This window comes from Prosopis cineraria, unplaced genomic scaffold, assembly GCF_029017545.1.
Source record: "Prosopis cineraria cultivar Desert tree isolate PC_DT_omini unplaced genomic scaffold, ASM2901754v1 PC7, whole genome shotgun sequence".
Taxonomy (NCBI): domain Eukaryota; kingdom Viridiplantae; phylum Streptophyta; class Magnoliopsida; order Fabales; family Fabaceae; genus Prosopis; species Prosopis cineraria.
Genome location: NW_026555338.1, coordinates 23,130,556 through 23,148,055, shown reverse-complemented (window position 1 = coordinate 23,148,055; position 17,500 = coordinate 23,130,556). Strand labels below are relative to the sequence as shown.

The 17,500-nt window shown below is 29.6% G+C and overlaps 1 pseudogene; it reads left to right on the top strand.

Moving 5' to 3' along the window:
- The first annotated feature begins 1,181 nt into the window (after nt 1-1,181).
- The window catches only part of LOC129316592 (inactive beta-amylase 9-like), a 39,469-nt pseudogene continuing 23,150 nt past the window's right edge, over nt 1,182-17,500 (top strand).

Here is a 17,500-nt window from a genome sequence, read left to right as displayed (position 1 = left end):
ACTATTCAAAACATGTCATCCCTTACATCACTCGACGTTTCTAACAATAATATTCTTGGCTCAATTCCATTATGGTTAGGAGAGTTCACATTTCTAGCCTATCTGAATCTAGCTAGGAATAAACTTACTGGTTTCTTTCCTGCTGTTCAGAACATTACTTCCCTCAAATTCCTTAACTTTTCTAGCAATAATCTGACTTTTGCAATTCCATTATGGTTCATTAAGAGAATTCAACATGTCAATCTTTCTAACAATGAATTCTCTGTTCTCGAATGTTATTGTCCTTGGAATTCCAAAATCAATTGCAATCTAAAATCATTGGACTTGTTCCCAAACAAAAGCTTTCAAAGAGAAACATTCAAAAGCTTCAAAAATATATGTGTATGCATTAAGATTGAGTCACAATGAGTTGAAAGATCTTCCAGAAAGGTTAGTCCAACTTAAGAACCTTGTACACTTGACTTAGGCTTCAAACATGTTCTATGGCCCCATTCCATTATCCATTAGAAATTTCACAAAATTATGAGCATTGATTCTTGGAGATAATCACTTGACGGAACAATTCTGACATTCTTAGGGAAATTGTCTTTCTTAAGCGTGTTAGGTCTCTCAGGAAATCACCTAGAATGTCATATCCTAGAAAGTCTTGCATGGCTTCAAAACTTGAAAAGTTTGGATCTTTCAACAAACTCTTTGGAAGGTGCTCTTGGGGAAATTCTCCTTGGTAATCTATCTAATCTTCAAGAATTAAGGGTAGGGATGAACAAAATATCTATAGAGCTTGCACCCAAATGGTTACCTCCTTTTTAGTTGATAGATCTTAATTTGTCTTCTTGCAAAATTGACACACCATTTCCTCAATGGCTTCAAAGCCAAAAGAAGTTAATTGGGTTAGACTTATCCAAAAACTAGCCTTTAGGGTGCCCTCCCAACATGGTTTCAACAAGAGGATCTCCGTGTGTTAGACCTCTCCAACAACAAGATCAGTGGACAACTCCTAAGAAATCTCCATGATATGATTCCCTATTTGCCTAGTTTGTTGCTTGGTAAAAACCTTTTGAATGTTTCTATTCCAAAATCACTATGTAAATTGAATTGGTGGCTTCAAGACTTGGATCTGTCAAAAAAATAATTTATCCAGTGAGATTCCTAGCTGTTTGGGTGAAATTTCCATAAAATTGATGGATCTATCATCCAATGAGTTATCAGGCACCATTCCTCAGTCATTTTGTAGGTCTAATTTATTACAATCCTTGAACTTGAGCAATAATAGTTTGCATGGAGAGCTTCCATCAACCTTGCGATCTTGCAACAACTTGCAAATTTTGGCTCTTGGCAACAATGAACTATATGGAAATATACCTTCAAGTATGTGGGGCTATTCTAGTATAATGAGAATTCTTAGGCTTCACCAAAACAGATTTAATGGTAGTATGCCATCAAGCCTCTGCCAACTCCCTTACTTGCAAAGCTTGGATCTTGCAGGTAACAACTTCAAAGGCACAATTCCTTTTTGCATTAGGAATCTTAAGGGAATGATGATAAATAAGCAAGCATTGGATTATGGATCAGATTTTACATATTTTGGTAAAAGGGAAAAAGAAGTTGTCAAGATATTTGTGAAAGGAAGCGTACCATTTTTTGATAAATGGGAAGAAGTAGATGTGAAGCAATTCATGAAAGGAAGAGAACTTGATTACACAAAAACTCTCCAGTATGTAATTAACATGGACTTGTCAATCAACAACCTAGCTGGCTTTATACCAGAAGTTCTAACTTCTCTCACTAGATTGGTTAGCTTGAATTTATCATACAACTCTTTATCAGGAGAAATCCCAAGCAAAATAGGGAAAATGAAATGGCTTGAATCATTGGACCTCTCATGGAACCAACTTGAAGGCGCACTTCCAAGTATCATGTCTTCTTTGACATTATTGAGCCACTTGAATTTATCATACAACAACTTTTCGGGGCCAATTCCAGAGGGAAACCAGTTCTTCGCTCTTCAGGATTCATCCATCTATGTTGGAAATCAATATCTATGTGCAGAACCTATGCTGAAAAAATGCAACCGTGGTGACAATAAAGAAGCTCCAACTTATGAAGGCAAAGATGACGATAACAAAAAAGAAAAGATCCTGTTTTACTTCGTTGTTGCCCTTGGTTTCATGACAGGATTCTGGGGAGCTATTGGAGTCCTAGCATTTAAGAAGAGCTTACGGTATGTTTGTTTTGGATATGTGGAGAAAATAGCTGATGAAATATATGTAGCAGTAGCAATAAGAGTTGCAAGGATCAAGAGAATGTGGTAGAAATCCTAATTAGAGTTTGAGTTTGCCAGTGATGCCACAGAAGGTTTTCTATCCTCCAAAGAGTTGTTATTGAATCCCATAATCTTGGTTTCTTGAAGCTGATCAAATCTGGCAACCTGAGCACTTGTGATTGGAGGTGGCAAACTCTTGCTTCGGGGATCTTTCATAGCTTGGCTTCTAAAGTTGAGTTTTCTTGTTGTTTTATGTTCTCTTGTTTTTGTTTGATCGTTAGTGTTATGCTTTTCTTGGCTTGTTGCTCTTCTTCTGTGACTTCTTTGATCCCTGTTTGTTAACTTTGTTTTCACTGTTATAATGAAATTCAAGTACTATTCAGGAGGAAAAAAAAAAGAATTGTAGTAATTGTAGGAAATTAATTTTGTATTAGTAAATATTAAATTATATTTTAAATTAATATTATAATTAAAACATAGTCAAAATTATCACGATCTTTTTAAAAAAAAAAACTAGTAGATTCACTATGCTACATGTGAATAAAAATTTAAATTTAATTTAGTTACAATTTTTTGTTATCATTCCATCATCAGTTGTTTGCATTGAATGTAGGAATATTATGGGTAAGATTTATGAACTTAACCTTATATACTTAATATATTTATATCAAATCAAATTATGACATGTGAATTTTAATGTATTAATTTAATTAATAACAGTAATTTATTATAGAACAAATAATCTATAAAAGATCCATATGCCTTAATTTAATTAGATAAAAGCATATTAACTATATAAGCTTAAATATATAAGTTTTCTATGAAAATTGTTGTAAAGAACATACAATGAACACAAGATTGCCCAAAAAAAAAAGTACTACAACCAAACAAACACATACTATTTTTCCTTAAAAAAAAAAACGGTATAGAAACGAAAAACAATAGTGTTTTCTTTGACTGCATGCCAGGGAGTCTTTTTTTTCCCCCTAATGGAATGGAATAATATAAGGTTAATGTGCATTTGTACCACTAATTTTTTTTAGGAGCATTGGATATCTTGTGTTAATAAGTGAGATAATTTCTCATTGAATCATTTTTTTTAAGAAGCAAAAAACCTTTTTTATTAGTCAATCATTTTCTACTAGTGTCACATGTATATGGGGCCTACACGTAGTGATAAATAGGATTTTGACCATGCCTTTTGATAACCATTTTCCCCTTAAACTCTTTTATTAAGAGTGCCAGACATCTTGAAGTCTTGTTGTTGGAGCACTAAATACCCTAAAGTTTTATTAAAATAAAATTTAATTATTTAAATATTATTATTTATAAAATATATATATATATATATAATTTATAAATTATTTTTTTTATATTAACAACTCAAACTAGTTTTTTTAAAAAAATTTATAAATGACTTGTATATTTTTTTTATATATTGATTATATTTTTAATATTAATTAAGTGCATTAAATTCTTTATAATGTTTTTGATTAACTAACGCCCTTCCTCCAAACTAGCACCACTCAATTTAATATTTTTACTTTTCTTATTTTGCAACTTTGTATTAAAAATGAAAAAAATAAACTTTTAAATTAATAGACATTTTGCCCCTTCATCTGTCCCTTATTATCTTGTTAAATAGCTTCTTTTTTTTGTAGCACATTAATGGGACAGTTGATATCTTTCAAATAAATATTTTTTGTTGGCATGTTAGTCTTGATATGTCATGTTTTTAATTTTACCCCTAACATTGTGGCATACATAGAACATTAAATTTAGATAGTGAAATATTTTATAGAGAAGAACATAAAAATTTAAAAAATTTAATCAATATTAAAAATATGATTAATATATAAAAAATTACAAGTCATCTATAAGTTTTTAAATTTGAGCTGTTAATATTTAAAAAATAATTTATAAATTTTAAATGAATATTTATAAATAATAATATTTAAACTATTAAATATAAAAATATTTAATATTTCAACAATATTTATTAAGTTTTATTTTAACAAGACTTCAGGATGCCTAGCGCTTTTATATATATGGTATCAAAAAACATAGTTAGAGTCCTATATATCAATGCATGTGAGTTGCACACAAATGTCACAATAGCAAAAACAACAAAGTTAATGGCTGACTAACCAAAAGTATTTTTTGCTCCTTAGAAAAATAGTTTAGGAAAAAAATTGCTTCACTTATCAATATAGGGTGCTCATTGTTCCTTGAAAAAAAAATTCAAAGATAAAAATGCATCTTAATCCTTATAATGGTTATATGGGTTATACCATTATTTGAATGTTTTTTAAGAGGGAGAACAATGCTTAAGGATGTCCTTCTTAGTGATTTTAAATATTTTAAATTTAAATAGATATAGTACATTTCATTCTTTCTATTGTGTTGAATTTTTAACTTGTATGCAATTATCTTTTTATTGAAAGTAATTCTATTTGAACTTCCTTTAAGTATTAAATAAGGGCATCCCTCTTAATAAAAATTTAAATTTTAGTTCACTATATCGTTAAAGGATTAGTCCGTTTTATATACTCTTTTACTTGACTCAATCTCATTAGTTTCGTTGTCTTGAATTGTCCTTCCATTCTTTTCACCATGTCAAGGCATGTGCATAATATATATTTTTCAAATGATCTGGCAGTTAAAAAAATTTGTCGTTATATGTGGTTTAATATTGTTGAAGCAACAATATATTTCTTCTTTCTTTCTTTCTTTTTTATATAAAAGCAATTACAAACAGAAAAATTCACAAAATAAAAAGGAAAAAAGAAAGAAAAAAAAAAAAAAAAGAAAATGAGCCTCATTCCTAAAAGAATATGAATAAAGTCTCAGTCTGAAAAAAACTTATTAGAAATCAAAACGCCAAAAAAAAAAAAAACGCCTAAGAAAGAAATTGAAAGTTTTGAACCAAAATCAAACCAATGGCACGCGTCCATGATGCTGACTGAAGTTGATGATCCGAAGGGGGGCATCCCAAACTTGCGATGGAGCCAAAAAATTTTATTTAAAAATTAAAATAAAAAAGCATATATAAAAAAAATTAAATTTATATGTATTACTAACATGATATAAATATTTCAAGCTATATATTTATATTCAATTACACACGCACACACGCATGCACGCGCGTATATATAGAAAAAATATATGTGTGTGTATATATATATATATATCATGTTTATAATAAAAAATTTTAAAATTTTTTTCTTAATATAAATTATCATTACATTGGTAAATATTTCATCTTTTTCATAAGTATTGAATAATTAAATACATTAGGATCTAAAATTCTATTTAATATAAAAAAACTTTGTTACTTGTTTATTGAATTCATTATTTAATTTTTTTAATTGATATGTTCTTCATTTAATATATCTTAGGATTTTTGTTGTAGTGCTTTATAAAATTTGTTAGTAATAATTTTTATAATTTCTTTCATTAAATGTAAAAATGAAAGCAAAATTAAATGATATCAATGTTTTAAAAGCAACTGTAATATTATCTTATTGAAAATAAGTAGATCCTATGACAGCTATAATTTCAAGTTACTGCAACAATTAGACTATACATATGTAAAAGATTATTATAAAATTAAAATAAAAATTTTATCTAATATTTTAAGGCTTATATAATGTATCAATTTAGCAGGGTCAAAAATATATAACCCTTACATTTTACTAAAAAAAATTAAAAAGTTAGGAGGACTATGGTTCTCCTGTCTCCACCTCTGCTTGCCAACATGTTAAAAGATTCGGTGTTGATGATTTGAAAATCAAGTAGGAAGTGAATCAATTCTCTCAAGGATGGAATAATTATGCACATTCCTGATGCTTTCTGCTTTTATAATTTCGTCGACCAAATATAGTCCAACCCTGATACACAAGTCCGAAATCTGATGGTCTTAAAGTAGAAGAGATTTAGACAAGGCTTTGTTCATAGCAAGAGACAATTTTTATTTTGTATGTTTCAAAAAACAAAAATGTGAGCCACAATTGTTCATTATTATGTTCTTAGTCTTTATTAATAAAGAAAAAATTTATTTTGTATCATGTTTAATATATTTTACCATCAAAAGTTTTAACATTTATTATCTCATTTTTTTAATCCATGTGCCCATTCATAAATATCGATCCTTTATAAAAGTATGGTAAAAAGTTAAAGAGTGTTTAAATCCATATTAGAAAATTCAAAAAGAATTACATATATTAGATAAATTGGATAAATGACTTATAATTCGCTAGATAAGATAATAGAAAATTATCAAAAACCTTTGAAGAAATTTTATATGATGTGATGTATTTTTTGGGTAACTAGACTATCGCTTCTTTTGTGAAATTTTTTTATGTAATGTGATAATATTATTCTTTTTTAAAAGACGGTATTATTAATTTAATTTAGAATGCATGATGAGAAAGATATAACGATAAGAATTCATCCATACATTTCTATCTAAATTAATAAACAAGTAATTGGATTCTCCATAGCAACACCAACGAAGGAGACGTAGCGAATGGAGAAGTAGTGAAAATTGCAAGAGAAGGACGAGCCAATGCTGGATCTTCCGATTACTTCTCGCACCAGCTTTGACCGTTGGATCTACAACATTTTTTTTCCTATAATTCAATCTGTTTATATCTGATAATCCAATAATGATACTTCTCCTTCACATAATAGATCTAAGCCATTGGTTTAGGGGATAGTATAAACTAGTTTATTTATTAATAAATGTCATATATAGTTTGTTTAGCATATCATAACCATTTAATGTAATAAAAAAATCCTGTTCATCCGTTGATTTATATAAAAATTTTATGATCTTCTGACTACGTTCGCAAAACGAAGGGAAAAAGCAACTTGGGCAAAAAACAGGGATCGTCAAAATCTTATGCTTGGTGGAACGCTTTGATTACCTTTGAATATTCCAAAATAAGGGATGTTCTATAAGAAACACCGATAAGACATAGGAAGGATCAAGTAAAATTGAACCGCTGCAAATATCTATAAACAAAAATGTTGTAGAACTTTTTTATCAGGCGTCTAGCATCTTTAACTCTTTTTTTTTTTTTTGTGGAATAATGTCATTCTGAAACTTAAAAAAAGGATGTAATTTCATTCTACGGTTAACATTTTGCTTCCGACCAAATGCTTACACGTATCTTTATCTAAAGTATTCTTCTCCTTCCTCAACAGTCATTCTGGTCTCTCTCTCTCTCTCTCTCTGATGTGAGAAACAGAGTACATGCAAATATCTATAAATAAAATGGCTTGATTTTACATCTTTATATAATGTAATTTGGGTGCCATTTGGTAAGGTAGAGCTACAATACCAGTGGTACCCCATTTTCCTTCTTTCCAATTTTTTTAAGTTTTTCTTTTAAATTTGAGGAAATTAATCCTCCAACTTATACTTTTAATTCTACTATAACTCAATCCTTAAACTTTGATTCCTTGCAACTTGTCTATATAATTTTGTCTTGATTGTAATTCAGATACTAAAGAATAGAGACCCTCCCATACACCACTCACTTATTCCTTAGCTTTCACTGGCCCCATCACCCGCAATACTATCTCCCTCCCCCCCATATTTTCCAGCTACCTTGGGGATTGTGTTTGCGTCATTTATGGATCAAAACTTGCCTTTATTTGGGTTACTAGCTAGTACTCTGCTTCTGGCATATTGATCAAGTTCATTGCCAAATTCAACCGCAGTCTAGTTGATGGTCAAAATGGTGGGAAGGTTAAGGAGAGAAGAGTGACTTTGTTGGGGATGGGAGAAGGATGGGGATTACATTTAGTGGCACATTTTCCTTTTTTTCTCCTAATTGACATTAAATAAGATTGAGAGTTACTGTTTTTGATCTTTTTTTCTCAAAAGAAAAGAGAGTTATATCTTAAAGTTGTAATTCTTCAGAGGATAACAAAGGGATTATCAAAGTGTCAAGAATTCAAATGTGGCTAACTCGCATGAAATTGTATTGTGCAGGGAAATGGCATCAGATTGTTTGTGGGGCTGCCACTAGATGCAGTTTCTTTAGACTGCAAAACGATAAACAATTCTAAAGCAATTGCAGCTGGCATGAAAGCATTGAAGCTACTAGAAGTTGAGGGTGTTGAGCTTCCTGTTTGGTGGGGAATTGCTGAGAAAGATGCCATGGGAAAATATGATTGGTCTGGCTATCTTGCTGTGGCTGATATGGTTCACAAAATGGGTCTCAAGTTCCATGTATCTCTTTGCTTTCACGGCTCTAAAAGGCCATATATCCCACTACCCAAGTGGGCATCCCAGATTGGTAAATCCAAGCCCAGTATTTTCTTCACAGATCGGTCTGGACAATACTATAAAGAATGCCTCTCATTAGGGGTTGATGATCTTCCTGTTCTTAATGGGAAAACTCCACTCCAAGCCTACCAAAGTTTCTGTGAGAGCTTTAAGTCTGCATTCTCTCATTTCATGGGCTCTGCAATAACGGTATGAATTTGGGATTCTGGAACTTATTATTTGCTCTGATATAAGTGTTTATACTAATTTATAGGTAAATAATTGCAATTTATATTTTCCATAAGTTTGGCTCACAATCAGTTTGTTTTCCTGTGGATTAAACTTTAAAGTGTGTTATTTAATAGCCCTGTTATTTCTGCCATATGGCAAAGTCCCGCTAATGCACCCTTGGTACAGAATGCAATCCCATCCTTATGAGTTGACTGCTGGATTTTATAACACCGTTAAAAGAGATGGTTGCGAAGAAGTTGCAAAGATTTTTGCAAAAAATTCATGTAAAATGATATTACCTGGAATGGACCTCGCAGATGCAGTTCAGCCGCAAGAACTTCTCTCAAGTCTTGAGTTGCTACTTTCACAGATAATGGCAGCTAGTAGGAATAATGGGGTTGAGGTTTGAGGAGAAAACTCTTCAGATTCTGGTGCTTTTGGGGGATTTGAACAGATTAAAAAGAATATTGTAGCAGGAGTTAATGTGCTAGACCTGTTCATGTATCAGAGAATGGGAGCTTGTTTATTTTCGCCAGAGCATTTTCCTTGTAATGACCCAAAAATATAAGTTAAATAATTTTCTTTCCCTACCAAGATTTTATTTAATTATCTTAGTTTATAGTACATGAGGAGTATTGATTAAATAAAATTTATACTAATTACTTATATGAAGATGGAGTTCGAAACATTCATAGGCCAAATGTTAGTTTTATTTTTCTTTATATGGAGGAAATATTAAAGTGCTCTTACTCCTAGTTCAGAAAAAAAAAAATTAAAATTACAATATCATTAATAAAAATCTAGTTGGGTTTGTTTTGTAATTTTTTTAAAAATTTTAGTCTTGTTTTGTAATTTTTCCCATGGATTTTTTTATTCAAATTCTTCTATCCCTAAGTCGGTGATGCACACAGGAAGAGAGAGATGGCTCACGATTCTTCCTCTGTTTTTTCCTCTTCCTTTCCTGCTGCACTTCCATAAAACCTCACCGTTAGTGTGCTCGTTTCTTCACCGCCGACAAATGTTCATCCTTTTCCTCTACTGTTCACTCGTTTCTGTTGTATGGAGTAGCTACATCTCTTCCTCGTTTCGACTCTGTTTTGTGGATGACAGACTTTCATGCGTGCGTGCTCATCTCTGTTTTTTTCTTTTCCTCAACAGTTGGACGTCCGTATGTGCGTGCATAGTAAGCTCAATCTCTCCTTTTTCTGATATGAAATTTCTGTTTCTCTTCTCTCTATTCACATTATTTACAGCAGTGAGGTTGAGTCAATAAATACTCCTTCTCTGTCATCGACCCTTACTCTGTGTCTAAGGGAAGTAAGTGGTTTCAGATCTTCTAGCTTTACTGTCGGTCTTCCAGCTTTGCTGTTAAAATTTCACATCTGAAAGGTTGAATCTTCTTCCCCGTTTCTGCTGTGTGTCATGGCTGTGCATGTTCAGTTTTTAATTATTCTTCCTCCTCTGCAGCTGGCATCGTTTGTGTGTGTGGTAAGCTTGATTTCTTCGCTCTTCTAGTTGATGGTTCTATTCTTTTCTTCAATTTGCTGTTGCAAGTTGTGTGTGGGGTTTAGGTGCTGTTTTGTTTGATATTATCCACCAACTTATTTTGTTAATTAAGCTGAATGTTTGATGATAAAATAATAGTAAAAGTTGATTAAATGATTGGATAATTATTGTGAGTTGAATTTTAGTGCTTCATTAATATTAAAAAGACATAAATGAATGGAAAAATTTCTCTTGCTCTTGTTGGATTATGATTGAGTTATTAATTTGATGAGGAAATAGCTGGCTGCATATGTTTAATTGAGACATTATTTAAAATTAAGTTATATACCATCAATGCATTGAAAGAATTATATAGCTAGTAAAATTAAGAGCATAGAGAGATTTTATTTGGGATAGAGAGAATTTTGCTAGTTGTTAGAAATTGAAATGTTGGATATCATCTTACTTATATTAAGGAAATAATAAATAATTAATTTAGGATTGTGATTTACTTGTTAGAAAATTAATAACACTATTGGAATTAAGGTGAGAGGTGGAAATGAATGAGCTTTAAAGTATCAAAGTGGGAGAAAGGATTATATAATATGTTTGTATTATATTTATTAAGTATAAAGGAAGTATAAGGATGGTTGACAAGGTTTATTATGATTTATGAGTAAAAATAGATCACAAGAAAATATGGAGATAAATTGAGAATTGTCAAATAGTTTAACTAAATTAAGTGTACTTAGAACATGGTGGATTAGAGTATTATTTTTAAATATTATTTGGATTGAATATAAATGCCTACTAATTACTTGGAAAAAAAAATACACACACACACATAAGAAGAAGAAGAAAGAAAAGAGAGAGAGAGAGAGAGAGAGAGAGAGAGAAATTAAATTAAAGTACTTGATAAATGATTTTTTTATTATGGTTTGAAATGTCGCACATTAAATATTTGATAAAAAGTCTAAAAATAATATTTATGAATGAATTGTGTTCTTAAAACTTTAAAATTATTATTGTTAACTTTAGTTGAGTGGGTTGTAGCACCTTAAATTTTTTTTTTTAAAAACAATTTAACTCACCATGGTAGAAAAGTATTTACTATGGTAAACAAAAGTCAACTTATCCTATATTTTTTTAAAATAATTCTATAATTTAAAACACTACCATGATAAAAAAATAATAAAACATAGGCTTATAAAATACTTATCCTTTTAAATTAACTACTATGGTAGAAAAGATTAAATTCTTTTTCAAATAATACAAAATAATTTTATACAATTAATATACGTTTACAACCATAATTGGGTTACAGTCACTTAACATATTTTATATCAATAAATTTAATATAAAAATATTTTATAATTGGCTTAAGCTTGCACAATACAACATCTTAGATAAATTTTTACCTTTCACATGCCATAAGGCTAAAATCATATTTTCCATCCTTATACTCCCAACAAGTGCAAACCATAGACCAATAACTAAAATAAATAATTTAATTAATTTTCAAAACAAGCTAATTATTCAGCCTCATAATCATGCCATTTCCATCCATCCAAAATAAATCAGAAATCAAAGTTACAGTCATCCAAATTGTATGTCACGCCCCAAAATTTAAACCATTTCACACATCCATGTAAACCTTAAATCATAAATTTACTCTATTTCTAAAATTAAATCAGATTTATATTAAAATTATAACACTTTTGACACTAATAATTATAACAAAGTTTCAACATGTTTATAAAAATTTCAAACAAAACTCCTCTTGTAAATAAAATCTCTCAAAATTTATACAATACATTGATGTAATCAAAATATCAAATAAATCAGGAGCTTAGCTCCTTCTAGTCAACAGACAGCATATATATCAAAATAAAAGTCCTAGTTATAACTTATGTGGAGCATCTATTCGTACTTTTTTAAAAAAATAAAATAAAAATAAGATATAAAAACACTTATAATTACATCAAAAGAAAAATTTAAATCAATCCTCCACCTGTTTATAAGTGTTCAAGGATTGGCAGGAAGATCAACGTCAACTAAGGTATCTGAGATCAAAATAATTTTTCAGTGAATAACATTCTAATAATAAACAATAAAACATAAATAAAATGAAAGGTTTGAAATAGTTATGTAAATTAAATAGACAAAATTTTAATAAAATTTTAATAAAATTCATAATAAAATGGCTTTATAAATTTCAAATAAAATCTCAAATCATTGAACTATCATAGCAAATGATAATATCACTTGATTTCAAAAAAGCACATAAATAAAATAAATATTTATAAACAAATTACTAAATAAAAACTAATAGAATATGAAATCATCAAACGATTGGATTCACAATTATAGGGACTTATCAGAACAATTAACAAATTGGACACACAGTCCACGAGAATAAATAACCAAATGCGGCTTATGCCACGAAAACAAATGTGAGTACGATGCTCACGAATAACCATCCCTTCGTTCCTCATGTGTTGGCCATCGCACGAGGCTAGCACCTCCTATAAACACCCTGCTAGCTAAGTGTATCATGGCATGTCAAGGGTTAATGGAACTGTTGTTAGCAACTAGTGTTCTGTATAAAATTTCTTTTTAAAACTATTTTCAAACATGCAAAAAAATCATCACTTTCAAGATAAAGTTCTCATGCTCAAAATTAAACTCGCATGAATATTTTTAAGCATTAAACTTGCGACAATCAAATTTTATATCCAATGCTCATGCTTACATTTATTGAATAATCAAATATTTTCAATGCTAATGAAAAGAAATTTTATTAATCCTGAAAAGATATCTCATAAGGGATAAAACATTCATATGTTATGATGAATCATTTTTACCACCATCTTAAAACTTAAAAATAAAAAATTTAATTAACAAAGTATTCACTAATCAACATAATTATTATTAAAATAATCAAAGTAACAAATAAATTTTAATAAGAAAAATTAATTGATAAATTAGTTGGGACGCTATTCACTTACTTGTAGAATCTTCGAAACTCAAAATTCATTTCTTACAACTCCAATCGAGCTATCTTCCTTATAATTACCTTATAAAGTATAATAAAATTTTAATGAACGTTACTTTTGAATCAACAAATCTCTTTAAAGGAAATCCATTCGAAAAAATAAAAAAAAAATTTTAGCAAAAAAATTTATACATAAAAGTTTTTCCTTAGGCTTTTTACTAAACATTTAATGAATAACATTCCAAACTATTGAATAAACATATAACATTTAATTTTCTTAACCAATCATTTCCAAACATCCAAGTATGACTTCTAAATTGATAATATAACTTATACACTCTTCAACCTTATAACTCTCAATAATTCCAGGACTTAGATAAGATCTCAATAATTCCTTTAATGTACTCCTTTGCAAAAGTCCAATTTAGATTTATAGGTAATAATGTTTAAGCACTATCATTTATGTCACTAATTTCCTCCATAATGCTTTAGCCATATCAACCTATTTACTTGAGATAACATTTTCTCTTCGGTACATTGTTTCCAACCATACAATTAGAATTTTCTAACCTATCATATTTTATCTAACACTTTGTTAATAACCATTCTATCCCCAAGAATTTAAAGTCACATATAAATTCATAATAATTAAATTCCTTTAATTTGTAACCTACAAGCTAAATTCATGGATCAATAACATTCAAACTAAATGTATCTATCACAACAACTAATCAAATTTCATAAATCTAAGATATTCAAGCAAAACTTTCCTAGAGGCATTTTATCGAACACTTAATCATCCATTAATTCTCAGACTAACACCAAACCTCTTTCCCTTCAATCTCATATCCTACAAATCACAAAATTGATATTGAACTTAATTAGCCAACCCAATTTTAATTCTTTAATAGAAAAAAAATTCAATTGGACATTAAAGAAAACTAAATCTAATTCCTCTTTTTTAACATAAACACAAGTGCATTTATCTACCAAAAATCACACTCCTAGAACTAAATTTTCAACTTGTTTAAATCTCATTACTCCTCCTATTTACACGTAGCAACAACAAGAAATAAGTCACAATTCAGCCACATAACACACTCACATATTTAGCACCCATCTTAATCAACAAGTTAGCAGCAGGATGAGAAAGTCATCTAAGCAAATAGAGATGATGAAACCGACGCACCCATGGCTACCCATACTTGAACACATTGACGACCTTGAACCAAGAAGAAACAGGGGAAGCCATCACACGGTCAAAGAAGAGTAGAGGAGGAAGAAGATCTCAAACCCACAATAGTACCTGTAACAATGGTGGACCAATGGATGGGAAGAAGGACGAGCTCCACTCACTATCACCTAGACGACGCCGAAGGAGGGAGAAGAAGGAATCAACAGTGAAGCCTGAGTAAGGAAGGAGTAGATCGACTTAAACAGCTTTCTTGCAACAACAAACTCCGATAATCTGAACACAGCAGCTAAGGAGGAAGAAGAGGCAAAGACCAAGCACACTTTATCAACAATGAGCAGAAAATCGACAGCAACCAGAGACAGGGGAAATGAGAAGCAATGCCGTTTCACAGTAGATCCTCAATAGAGAAGAAACAAGCAAGCTCAACGGTGGACGTACGATAGAAGAAAAGGAAAGATTCAAGCCAACGGTGGTGAGGGAAGAAATGAAGAACAACGGCGAGGAGGATATGAGTAGAGAATGAATGAAAGATTTCTCTGACTCTCAGTGGTTCTGGATTTTTCAAAAATGCTGAAGGAGAAGGAAAAAAAAAGAGGCGGTGCGTGCGTATTGACCGAGAGAGAGAGAATATAAATTTGAACTTTATGAAATTGCAAAAATTACAAAAGAGAGCCCAAAATTTCTTCTAATAACATAAAAAACATGAATACTTTGGTAATTTTCCTAAAATTTTAAACTAAATAAAATTAATTTATTACTAACAAAAATTAAAACTTTGGACCTTCAAGTAAGCTATTAGCATAAGTTTCAGTAACTCACTCTTCCATTTTCTATAAAACTAATTTAAAGAAAATATAAATTAGGAGAATTTTTTTTTAGCCATTACAGTGTACCAAAAGTAGAAATAGTTTGAAAGGCATGGTTACATCATTACATTCATATAATTGTTAATAAACAAAAAGTCCTAGTATTGGCAATATAATACATTAAAAATTATAAATTAAATATTTAAAAGAGACAGTGGATCTATGCCACTAAACTCAAGGACTCCTCCACGCGTCATTCATGGCTGTTCTCTTGAAAATTATTAACCACATAATAAGACTTAAAAGTCCCAGTAACCAATGCTAATTTATGATAGCTTATACAAATAGTTAAATGTGTGCTTGCTAAGTAGGGAAACAACAGTCATATAATTCCAACAAAAATACAAGAAATATTACAATGTATAACAAACAACCATTTTTATTTCCCTTTTTCATTAACTTTTAGCCATAGCCCTTACTCAGTGGTAAATTACCCAATCAAAGGTAGATTAGTTCGAACCCTTACAGGCCACCTATTAGGCTCTAATAGAGGTGTACCATGTGGCACATAGATACAACAACAAGTCTCTTAACACCTCCCACAATAATCAAGAAATTCATAATAATATTGTCTAATTATACAATATCATAATCTTCACAATTTTTCCTTTTAAAAATATTATAATATGACATATCACTTGGCAAAAATACTTTAAAATGCATATACATAATTTCACAATTTTTTCATAAACATAACAAGGTAATTTCTCAACAATAATTCATAATTTTATCAATAATTACCTAATTAATATGAAGTAACACTAATCACAAATTAAAAGTATGGTTACCTCATAGCTTTTTCAATAAATTATTCTTTATAATTTCTCTCCATCATAATCTTCACTAACAACACAATCTTCAAATAACATTATTTATGAATATTAGTTTCAATATTGAAACTAATAAAATAACTCTAATAATAGAATTAGAGAATATAACAATTTTTAATCTCAATCTTAATACAAATCTAGAGTTAGTACTATTAAATAAAATTTCTAACTCCTCTTTTAGTTATCAATAAACATTAATAAGCTAAAATCAACCTCTAAATCAATTTCTATTATCAAAATTTTTTCTTTTTATTTCATAAATTCGCATCTAAAATACCTAAAAATTAAAAATTGAGTCTTAAGCTTAAAATCATCATCCTATAGCCATAATAATTCATTTTTCATCTCAAATAATTATATAAATATCAATAAACTAACATATATTTTCAGATTTAATAAAAATATAGCCTAGGGTTTGATCCATAAGCCTCAAATTCTAAGCTCATCAATAAATTTATACTCTATAACATTTATTATACCACTAACACCTCAACAATTACATTTATTCAACATAAATTCATCTCTTTTCTAAACTCTAGATTTTCTACCACAACAACATCAGAAACTAAAGAGGAAGGATGGTTAAGAAAAAATTTTAAAACCACTTACTTAATTTTAAAAGCTTAAAATTACACCTTAAATATTTTATTAAAAATCCTTACCTTTAAAACTTAGATCTCTTGCACCGGCGAGACGCATTCTCTCTGACTCTGCTCGCACGTAGGGAAGAGGAGTGAATAGGTGTGGGCTTTAAAAAAAAAAACTGTGGGTCCCACCCCTTTTTTTTCTTTCCTTTCCTTTTTTTTTTTGTTTTTATATATTTATATGTGCATCACACTGCGCACACGAAAAAAACGTCCCCCCCTTTATTCTTTTTTTTTATTTTTTTTAATTCCTATACACACGCACTCATATATATATATATATATATATTTATATTTTATTTCTCAATCTCTCTCTTTATTATATTTCTTTTTCTTCTTTCCTAATTATAATAATAATGATAATAATTTTTTAAATCTTAACTTAAAATTATATCTTAAGTTAGATCTAATAATTATCTCTTAAATAATTAACTTACTTCTAAATATGTTCCAAAATTTTTATTATCTCAAATTAATTATCAAAATTTAAATTGAGATGTTACATGGGTTCTCTCGAAATGGGATCTTGTTGGTTTAAAAAAATAAAGTCCATTAAAATATTATTATATATTATAGAATGTTTGGAAGAAGGGAAGCTCAAATAGAGTCATAAGAAAAGAGTTTGGAGCTTTGAGGATATTACAGGTAAGTGGATAGCGTCTCAACTAATTTTTCAATCAAATTTATCTTTGCTAAAATATTATATCTTTATGT